We start from the raw sequence: 11,345 nt of genomic DNA on the forward strand, positions 1-11,345 counted from the left end.
CCAGGATCGTTGTCGTTTTGATATCCTCCATTTTGGATTTCTAACAGTTCCTTTTAAAACAACATTTCTAACAGCAAAATCAGTATGACAAATCATGTTTAGCGTTGTGTTTAGCAAACCGCAGCATAACAATTCATGTGGTTAGTCTTGCTCAACTCATCTTATGACTCTCAACCAGATAAACAATTTAAGTCAAAAGTGCTAGTCATAATTAGTGTGCGAACAATACAGCAAAAGTGCTAATTCATAACATCATAACTTTATTGACCACTATTAATTTGATCTGCAATTTTATGAGGCCAATTACTTATGACATAGATCGTGTGCAATCGACAGAGTTTTAATGTCTGGTGATTCCTCCAAGGCACTGTAGAGTTTCTTTTGCAACCAACAAATAGGCAATTGATGCCCAGATAGACCATGTCTGTGCAGAGCACAAACCCCCATGGAAGGAGCTGTTCACTCCAGGTTTCTACTCTGTGCACATGGAGTCACTTCCAAAATGGGAATCCAGGAGAGCTGCACGTAGAGGTACACTCAATATTCAATCTGTGTGCTGTTTGGAGGTGTTTGAATTGGATTGTTGTGTTGTAAACTTGAAATACCATGCCAAGAGCAGGTTCTCCACAAAGGTGTATGTCAGCTGAAACACTGCTTTGTTTTTTGTATGTTTGTGAGATTCCTGTGGACCGGTACTTGGTTGTAACCGTGGTAATTTTTTGTCTATTTCTATAATAAATATTTATGAAAGCAAATTTTTCTACAGGCACATTTGTATGGGGTTAGAGGATGGTAAACACGCAAATAGTATTTTGAAGCCTTCGTCTAGAATACAGGGAACGACTGTAGTTGTTCCCAACTATTTGCTCTGTTTTGTTCATAAATGGAGGGCATCACCCGTGGCCTGGTTTACGGGCAACAGTCACAGCAGCAGGAAACCTTTCTATTTTCAAAAGCATGTTTACTATGTGGGGATGCTGTTGCATTTTCTTCCAAGAGGACAGCATGCAAAGAGTCCTGCCTGAGCAGGGAACTGGCCTTCTGTTGCCTAATGCTTTGCATTTGCCCTGTTCTGAAAATCCAGGCATTGGGAAACATGTAAATAGCCAGGAGACAGAGGAGCTAACGAAAAAAAATAAAATAAAATAATAATAAAAAAACCCCAAACAACAAAAAAACCCACACAAACTTTTATTTGAAAAAAAGGGAGAGTCCACTGAACAAACCTCAGTGAGATCTCTCAACTCAGTGGAGGTCGCAGCCTCTTTTATCCCCTTTGCCCGGGGTGCTGGTCCCTCCCCCACTGGTTTCTCCAGTGGGTGAGATACTCTGGGGTTACAGGCTCCCCGGCACGCCTAGTATGTGTCCCCCATTATGTGCCTGTTAAGTGGTTCTGAAGGTCACCGACGTTTTTCAATACACTTCAAACTGGAGGACATTGCCACACGATACATTGTCTGCTGCTGGTTGGCCCCCTTGTGCCTGGGCAAGCTGCACCTCTCAGCGACTGACAGCTGAACAATCAGTAACCTGTCCCTTCTCACTGCCTTCAGCGAAACGAAAAAGGAGAGATTTTTGCTATTAAAAAGAAAAAAAAATGTAAAGGGAAAATGCTTTAAGGTTGTGGCGTTCAGGAGGTCGAAGGATAGGACTGTTGAATCTGCAGAGATCTGGGATGGTTACAAGTCAGTCTCATCCTGGCAGCTCCAGTGCAGCTGCAGATCGAGCTGCAGATTGAGCTCTGGGGAGCAGAAGCCAGAGGCAAGAGGCTGTGAGCTGCCGACCCTTTGCACAACTAAAGGGCACAGCCAGGTAAATGGATTCTGGGAGACACCGCAGGAGCCCAGGACTCAGCCGGAAGAGTCCAGACTTTCTTAGACTGTAAGGGCATAAAAGCCCAGGGTTTCTTTTGTTGGGGATTCCTCCTCACTTCTGGAGGCACCCACCTCGAGCCTTTTTTTTTATTGTTGCCTGATTCAATTACTTGAAGGATGCAGAGGTCTGAGACTGTGCTGTGGGAAACCTGGGGTGGAGCAGGTGAGGAAACCTGGTCTGACTGTGGGAGTATGGAGCTGCCAAGGGGCCTCGGTCCCAGCTCAGGTGGGACGAGTGTGACTGCTGGAGCAGCTCCTGGATGGCCAGACAGGGAAGTTTCCTCAGCAGTTTGGTGGGCACTGGTGAGGCCACACCTCGAATCCAGAGAAGGATGATGAAGCTGGGGAAGGGTCTGGAGCATAAGTCCTATGAGAGAGCTGGAGATGTTTCGCCTGGAGAAAAAGAGGCTCTGGGGAGACCTCATCACTCTGTGCAACTGTCTGAAAGGAGGTCGTAGCCAGGTGGAGGTCGGGCTCTTCTCCCAAGTAAGAAGCAATAGGACAAGAGGAAATAGCCTCAAGTTGCACCAGGAGATATTTAGTTTGGATATTAGGAAATATTTCTTCACTGATTTTAGAGGTCTTTACAATCCTTAACGATTCTATGACAGAGTCTGCAGAATTTCCCAGGCTGAAGTGTGGGAAACCAGAACTGCAATATAAGTTTTCATCCTGAAAACTTACTGAAGGCAAGTACTTACTCCAGACAGTTCTAAGCACCTAGTTTCAGCGCTGAAAACTAGATGGCTAATCTTTCACATTTCCTAGTAAAGAGCTCAGTGTTCTGGACTAAAATTACTAGTGCTCCCACAGAAGTCTTGCTCTTGTCATTCTAGCAATATCTAGCTGACTAGATACCATTTATGGATCATGAGTGAGGTACACCTTTCTTAAGAAACCTGGAAATAACTCCACAATTTAAAAAAAACCAAGGAGAATGTGTTTATAAAAAATGTCCAAATTATTGCATTTGATATATTATTCTATGCTAAACTGTATTTTTCAACAAAAAATAAATAAATTTACAAAGGTAAACACTGACTGTCTCAATTTTAACACCATGGTTACCGAGAAACCTATCAATTGATGTTTTCAGTCCTCTCTTCCTTTCTAATTTTGCAAATGCATTCATTTTGTAAGAGGGAGGGGACAGAGGCAATAATAAGAAAAGAGAGAAGATGTGTCTGCAATGTCTGACTGTTGGGAAATAAATATATCCCATTTATTTCTCTATACGCCATATTGCAGAAAGGTGACTACCTTTTTTGTTGTGTCAACGTTAATTAAAAAGTTGTTATATAGGCAGGGAAGGCCCAGCCTTGCCATTGCCATTCAGTCCCAGGGGGTTTATACAGAGGGCAGGATTAGACATGGCTAATCTCACATCTTGTCCTGCCATGGCTTTGAGTTATAATGGCATCACCAGCTTCAGAGGACAATGTGCAGGACCAGTGAGTGCAACCGGCTGACTTAGAGGAACCTGTAGATATCAGCGTGTCCAGTTCCGTTCTTCCTTGTTTCTTTTGTGTTGGCTTTCTCCACAGTCTTCTGTGATAACCTTGAATCTTGCCATAGTATTTCAGAAAGCTGTTTGATGTAAAAATGGCTCATCTTCTAATTACAATAGCTCCTTGTTCTGCTGCCAAGAAAATAGCGTCATCAGCTACTTGGATTATACAGAATATTACAGAATAAAGACAACAACAGAAATACACTGTTATTTTTCCTTCCTTATATCCTGCCTTGTGACAGGAATCCCTCCCCCTGCTAAGTTTATTGGTTAACAATAAACAAAGGTGCTTTCAACAGCTGTCTCACTATAGCCTCTGTCCTCTGTGGAGTGTAATACACTAGAGCCATGATAGTGTTTAAAAACTGGCTTACTATGATAGTTTTGATTTTTTAGTAAACTTTATTTGACTTATAACCTCTCCTAAATAGAGATGATACCCTTTTCTTGCATCTACATAGAACGGGGCATTTGCAATCCAAATATTAAAGAATAGCATAAATAATTTGCAATCCAAATATTAAAGAATAGCATAAATAATTTTCTTTAACTAAGTATTTTATTAACATCAGCAGAGATAAATGTTCACTGCAAGAGATACAGTGTCACCACAAAGACTCCAGAAGTTGTAATTTAGCTTGGGGATTCTGGCTGGCTTGTGTCTTTCATTCCTATTAACAGATTTTGTTGCTCAATGTTTTTGGAAATTATGTAAAGGTATTTGTCAGAATTTCAAACACTGATTTATCAGAAACCTTTTTTTAAAAACCTTAAAAATGTCTTTACTTTGCCCAAGGGAAATGCCTTGAGGAAAGGATAAGGACTTCACTTTCTCTAGCTTTAGCTCACTAATTTTGGTCAACAAAATTAAGAATTTAATTTCCAAGGACTCCCTCTTTAGTCAGCAGAGAGAAAGAGGATCTTGCAGGGAATTCCTGACCTGAAATCTAACTCAGATATTCTGTGCTACCCTTCAGGGGAGGCTTGTGAGAGGGAAGACTGCCTCAGGTGCCCTTTGCAGTATGTGAGGGGCAGATGTGCATTGGTGGTCCCAGTTTTTCTGTGTTGGAGGCTGGTTGCCAGGTCTGGGGCTCTCCTGGCAGGTTGCCATGCACAGATGCACAGGGAGGTGCCAGTGTTCACCTGCTGTTTTACCCTGTCTCCTCCTGAGTTACTGCAGAAAAGATGGTGACTTAGAACATCTTGCCTGCCCAGTACCTGAATTGTGGGCCAGCCATATTCTTAGCAATATCAGTCCATCCTTTCTCTTCCCTTACAGTTTCTCTGTTATACCTGGCTTTTGTTTTTCAAGAATATTGTAGATGATGTGTCTGACATTTTGGGGCAAGGTCTTCTTGCTCACGCTTATGCCGGGCAAATTATATGACATTACATTCTGACTAATGCTTTGCTCCATTTGTGGTTGTCAGCTGTGGGTGGTAAGGTTTGTATTCAGGAAGCACTGACTGCGTCTTTGCACATGAAGAGTGGTCTCAGGAACATGCCCCAGTAGCCCTGACCCTCTGAGCTGCCATGTGGTGTCCCCACAGCTGACTCGGCCTGCCCACGAGGAGCCTGGTCAGCCGTGTCTGTGAGGCTGGAGCTGCTCAGGTGTAGGAAATCATATCTATCCCATATCTGGGATTCAGATATTCAAATTTCACAGTTTTGCATCTACCCAAAACTGAACTTGAGAAGGATCAATGACAGACTTATAGATAACATATGCACTGAGTGAATGAGACAATTCTCTAGGTGGGCACTGACCTTCTGCATCTTTGTGTTGGACAGTCTGTGTTAAGCCCTGTAACTTGCTGTCCTCTTTTGCACTGAACCACTATATCCTCTTACTAGTATTAAACTTTTACTCAAACAGAGTGCTTGAAATTAATTGCCAGATTCTTTAGTATTTCATCCTTCACATCCGATAAAATTGCTCAGCTCTTCTACAGCAATTAAGACATAAAAAACTTCCCCGAATCTGAAACTTTGGTGGGTACAGAAGTCTGAAGGTTAGTGCCTTTTCTGACTATGATGGCTGTGCTGTTGTGTTTGTTGTTAATCAGTGGGTTTTTTTTATTAATAGATACTATGAGGGTTTTTTTCTCATTTAGCCTGGCAGCCTAATGTTTAAAGTAGCTGAGAATCGGATTTTACTTATGGAACATTTCATTTATTGAAGGCTATTTGAAATGACTTGTTTAATGAATGTATTGCCACTTAGGCAATAACCTCATCCTCTTTCTGTGCAATTCTAGTTCTGCATAACAAAGAAAGGGCCATATGTATCCAGGGGAAACCAAATCACTTAAGCAGAAAATAAAGTCTGTCAAAACACTACATAAATGCTGTACCTGCATATTTTTTAACTGAGCCTAGTAAACTGAGAGATTTCCAGTTTATTCTGAATGTTTAATCTCTGGACCAAGTCAAAAAATGATTTGCTACTCCTTGAAGTAAAATACAACACAAAAGGTCAAAAAACCAGTCCTTTTAAGGAATCATGACTGTATGTATGTATACTGTGATCATTTTGGAGCTCCTTGGTTCAAGTCATCTCATGAATTTAATCAGTTAAGAAATTTGTTGCATCAAGAACTTCAGTGCCACCCTCCTCACAGAGATAGGTGAGGATGTGCTAAAGTACAGGCTGACATAAAAAGGATTTAAAGTTTACACAGCTAATCAGAGGTGTGACTGTATCCAAGAGTGGGTCTTACAGAACATTTGGCTTAGCACATGCAAAAGACCTTCAATATTTCCATTTTGTAATGAGGGCTTTAAAAACCTCCTCTCATAAGGAGGACTTGACGGGAGGGGAAGAAGCTTCTTACTTAGTGATTCCTTTCAGTGGGTCACTGCTCTGCAGTGGGTCTCTAAGCTGCTATGCATTTTAACATTTTCTCAAGCGCAGCTGGGCTTTCTTTTTTCCCTGGCATTTTTCATTCAGATATAAATAGCTACTAGAGCAATATTACCAAGAATATCTTTAAAGAAATAACTGCTGAAGCCATTAAAAAGTCTTGAACTAAGGCCTTCCAGAATGACTGCTATCATTTTTATGCTTCTGTTCTAAGTTCACATGAGGCTGTCTAGGAACTGTAAATTTAGGGAAAGAAAAGAAAAGGTGTATGATGAATACAGTGCTTGTGATATTTAGTGTAGTTTTTTCAGAGGTTCTTTTTGTTAATGCAGCATTATTTCTGTCAAAATTGAAATGCTTTGAAAAATACCCTAAGTTGATGAAAATCTATTCCAAGGAGAATTGATAAAGCACAAAAAAAAATGTCTGGGAAAGAATGTTAAGAATGTTTTGACCATTTTTATAAAATTTTTTAAATGTGACTTGTTTTATTTAAAATAGTTCAAAGAAATTTGAACTGTGTATGAAATGTATTGCAACAACAGAACGATAGAATATGTTGGGTTGAAATGGGGAAAAAATTGAAACGGGGAAAAAATTTTCTGTGCAACAGAAAATCCAGTTCTTGGCCAGGTCTGTTTAGTGATAATTTCTCAAATCTGTAAATACGTTTGATTCATAGAATCATGAGTCGTGATTCTGTAAATACTTTTGATTGACGGTTTTAAAGAGAGAAAAAAAATCTTGAATGTCAACTCACAAATGCAAGTGGATTAAAATCTCCCAAGCCACCTGCTCGCTTTAGTGGTGATGGCTTGAACATTGTGTGGAAACCCCATTCCACATGTTCCTCAGGAAGGTGCCTCGGTACTGAATCTAGTACAGCATCTGAAAGCTGGCAGAAGATATTTTCCCAACCTCTAGATATTAATGGTCTCAGACTAATTATGCAAAGGATAAGGCTCTCAATTACCTGAAGTGCAGGTTGCTGTTGTGTAGGAGGAAGGAGGGGATGTTTGGAGTGACGGTGTTCGTCTTCCCAAGTCAACCTTAGATGTGATGGAACCTGGCTTTCCTGGGGATGGCTGAACACCTGCCTGCCCATGGGAAGTGGTGAATGAATACCTTGTTTTGCTTTGCTTGTGTGTGCTGCTTTTGCTTTCCCCATTAAACTGTCTTTATCTCAACCCACGGGTTTTCTCACTTTTATCCTTCTGATTCTCTCCCCCATCCCCCTGAGGGGGAGTGAACAGCTGTGCAGGACTTAGTTTCTGGATGGGGTTATAAACCATGACACCTCTGTATATTTTAAATTTGGTATTACCTTTAAAACTTAAAGATCATGTCAGATGAGCTGTTACCACATCTCATACATCACCATGATGTGCCGCGAGATAGATCTCACTGGGAGCTGGCCAGTGATGGCAGAAGAAATCGGGAAAATTGTTATTATAAAGAACACCTTCATAAGTGGAAAAAGTGTTGGCGGAGATAGGAGCTTTTAGTGTGAAGAAGCAGAGCCCATTCATTAGCTCTTCTAGCTCTGTGGGAAATTAAAACACAAAATAAAAAGGACTATTTGTACTGTGCAACTAATCTCTGTGCAATGAGCGTTGCACCATGTTTTGACTATAACCACCAAATGTAACAACCATCTATCTAGTGGCCAGATTATTTTTTTTCTCTGTGGATTTTGACCTATTTCCTGTAGAAGCAGATTTTTTTTTTTTTTGGTGCATCCATGCATTTCCCATCACTTTGTAAGCTGAAGAAGAAATACAGTCTGACAAATTAATTAGCTAGAATTCTCCTATGTAGGAGACCACGTAGGAGTCTGCAGACCTTAGAGGAGTATTTGTCACCAAATGAACGTGTCTGTGCTAGTTCAAAATGCCCTTCAAGCTATGTCTGAAATATTTCTCTGTTCAAATGAGTTACTCCTCGTCGTGGGTGGAATCAAGAATCTTGTCCTTCATCTTAATTTGTATACACTAGATTCATGGCAGAGTAACTTAGTCATATAAAGGAATGCAGATAACACCTCCCCTCTACAGCATGCAAAGCTGTTGTAAGCCAAGGAGTTGTGTGCTAACAGACTAGTAAAAACCAGGCCTGGGATGTCTACCAAAACAATCAGGTTGCAAACTTTGCATAGTCAGGCTAAAAATCTAATTTAGCTATTTGTATGGGTTCTTAATCATACAGGTAGTGTGTACAAGTTCACATTAAAGTTATAATTAATTATGTCTCTCAACTCATCCATCTAAATGAACAATGCTTTGCTGAATGCAGCTTTGTTTTTATAAATATCCTCCCATTATGCAGCACCTGAATATTCCTGTTTTACCTTGGCTTTTGTGTGTGGGAGAGGCACTCTGAAAACTAAATATATCCAGTACTAATTAAACTATGTATCTAGGAAGGACAGCAGGATAATTCTTCTTTATAGTTTTATGATGAGATTTGTCTGTACATGAAAAAACCTCAGCCATTCAACATTTTTACTTCAATTTTAGATCTATCTTCACATCTGTGAGAGTTAGCAAAAATTGGCTCCTGTATTTTACAGCCTGGTACTTATGAAAAATGAGCTTTTGTGAAATGGTCTTTTATGAATACTCGGAAAATGGGAAGAAACAATGCACGGAGAAAAGGGGAACAAAACACATTCAGAATGATATAGACTTACGGCTTCTAAAGAAATGGAAGAGAGAAAAATGCCTATGAAATATGAATCTGAACACAAAAGCCTTGCTGAATCCTAAGAATGACTTGCAGTAGATCTGTTAGATCATAATTTTCCTTCTCTCTTATGTCTCTTACCCTATTAATCCCCCTACATATACCACATTTGATTGTTCTTTGTGCTTAGCTTCCTTCCTCATGCCCTATATGAACTAACAAACTTACGGTGGCTCCCCTTGAAGCCCACAAAGCTGGGATACCCACGTTTCCTGCCATGAGCAGTTTGCAGAGAGTTTCCATCACTCTAGCTACAGCAGTTTGGTACAGCCACATGGTTTCACTTCTACCTTGGATTCAACAGAAGGCCACCGAACCTGGAGTTGTTGTGAATGAAATGCTCTGAACTGAACGAACTAGAATTTTCCCACCGCATAATTCTGCCTGGAAATGGGAGAAGTCCCCAGTTTACTTCACCCATCACACAAGTACCCTGTTATTCATAACACTTGTGTTTATTCCTTGAACAAAGCAGCCTGCCCACTCTTTCCACCCAGGGACGAGGGCAGAGACAGCCTTGCAAATTGTGCTGAGGTTGTTGGAGGCAGAGCCCTTCCAGCTGTCCAGTCTGTCCTGTCCCTGCTGCAGCTGGCCTGGAGGGGTGGAGCACCTGCACGTGTCTCAGCGCTAAGTCTGCTGTCTTAGCACAAACCAGCTTTTGTCAGCGCTTTAAAGAAAATTGCTGGACTTTGCATCTGAATCATGTACACACGGCCCCAAGCCTTTTCTGCAGGGATGTTTTTCCCCTGGCAAACAAGTGGTAGCAAATTGTGGAGGGCCTAGAAACAGAAGAAGGAAATAATTCATGAGTATGCAAAGACTTCCAGACTTTTTTCCATGGTATTGCGGAAATCAATCCTTAGCCCCGTATAAGTAACTACAACAGAGGGCTATTAACGAACATTCTCAACCAAATGAAAAAAAAAGGGGTATGCAGGCACCAAAGATTACAAATATATATTTTGCAAAACTGCCTGTAATTATGCAAAGTAAATTTTATGCAAAAAGTGGCGCCACCTAAATGGCAACATAACATATGCACATGTTCAAAAAACCCAGTCTTTTCAAACAAACTATTGCCACAACCATGGAATAGCTTGAGTCTTCAATTACAAGTTAATCTATCCTAGTAATATGAATTCTTTAATGTTGGGATCAGTTTTCTTGTTTGTCACTAGTTAGGAGTTTCTGTTCTCCCATGTTGAAACAAACAAGTGACATAATAGGAGAAGGTAGAGCTACCTCCATGTGTGGGAACATGACAGTAGTTCTGCTACAGCTTTCCATGTGGCGAGGTAAGAAATCCAGCCTTAGATGGCTCAGATGTTACCAAAGCAGGTTTATAGCTAGAATTTGTTCATTTCTCACCTTAAGCTCAGACACGAACAGTAACTTTGGTACTAGCAACAGTCCTGGTACTAATGGTTTTCTCCATATTACTCTCTTTTCTGTGTGTCCTGATAAGCAGAACCGTTCTTGTGGCATTGGACTGCAGAGCTTTGCTGCACACCCTGAGAAAACGGGGCTGTTCCAGCTGTGGCAATTTCTGTCTGCTGCCTGCTCTTGTGCCATGATGCATGGTCTTCACACAGCCTCCTGCAGCACTGAAGTTACAGCACTGTGGTTGAGAGTGAAACTGCCTTGGAGAATCCAAGTTTATATAAGTTGCAAACCCAAAGCTCCCTCACATAGTTGGTGCAATGAGCTGGCTTTGTACTGCTTGTGTTTTGAAAGGTTCCAGAAAACTCCATGAGAGGGATTTCAGATGTGTTGGTGCTGCTGCAGTGACAGCTGCGTCAGAACCAGAAGGTGTTGCAACTTCCTAAGCAGTAATAATAGATGGGTTGATACCATCTACTTCCTTAGTTTGTCTTTTCCTGTCTTGTCATAAGGGTGTCTGTCTGGCAGGGCTAAAAAATGCAAGACACTTCAGTTTTGAAAGATTTGCAGTTGTAAGCAGCTAAGAAGGAAACGAGTACCACCTCTTGACAGAGGCAGACTACTACCCTGCAGTCTGAGTGACAAGCTGGGGGGTCCATGCTCCACTGCAGAGGCGGGGGAGTAGTGAGTTTGAAAGGTGAGAGTCTCAGTTGGCCTTTAGTAGTTCTCCTGGTCATCTGTGAAAGTCTCAGGGATATGCGTGTCAGTAGAGCCATATCATTCATGAACCTAAGTTTAGATCACTTTAAAAAGCACAGCAGGCTTGAAGAAGAAAATCTGAGTGGATCAGAAGAAGCAAAATTGATTCTGAGAAAATAGATGCCTTCATCTAGGGTCTTTCTGGATGAGTCCTCAAATCCATGACTGCTTGTGCCATATTTGACCCTACTGCCCATACAACCCGGTCTGTAAGTAT

The sequence above is a fragment of the Neopelma chrysocephalum genome, unplaced genomic scaffold (assembly GCF_003984885.1).
Source record: "Neopelma chrysocephalum unplaced genomic scaffold, ASM398488v2 Primary Assembly neopelma1_60, whole genome shotgun sequence".
Lineage (NCBI taxonomy): Eukaryota > Metazoa > Chordata > Aves > Passeriformes > Pipridae > Neopelma > Neopelma chrysocephalum.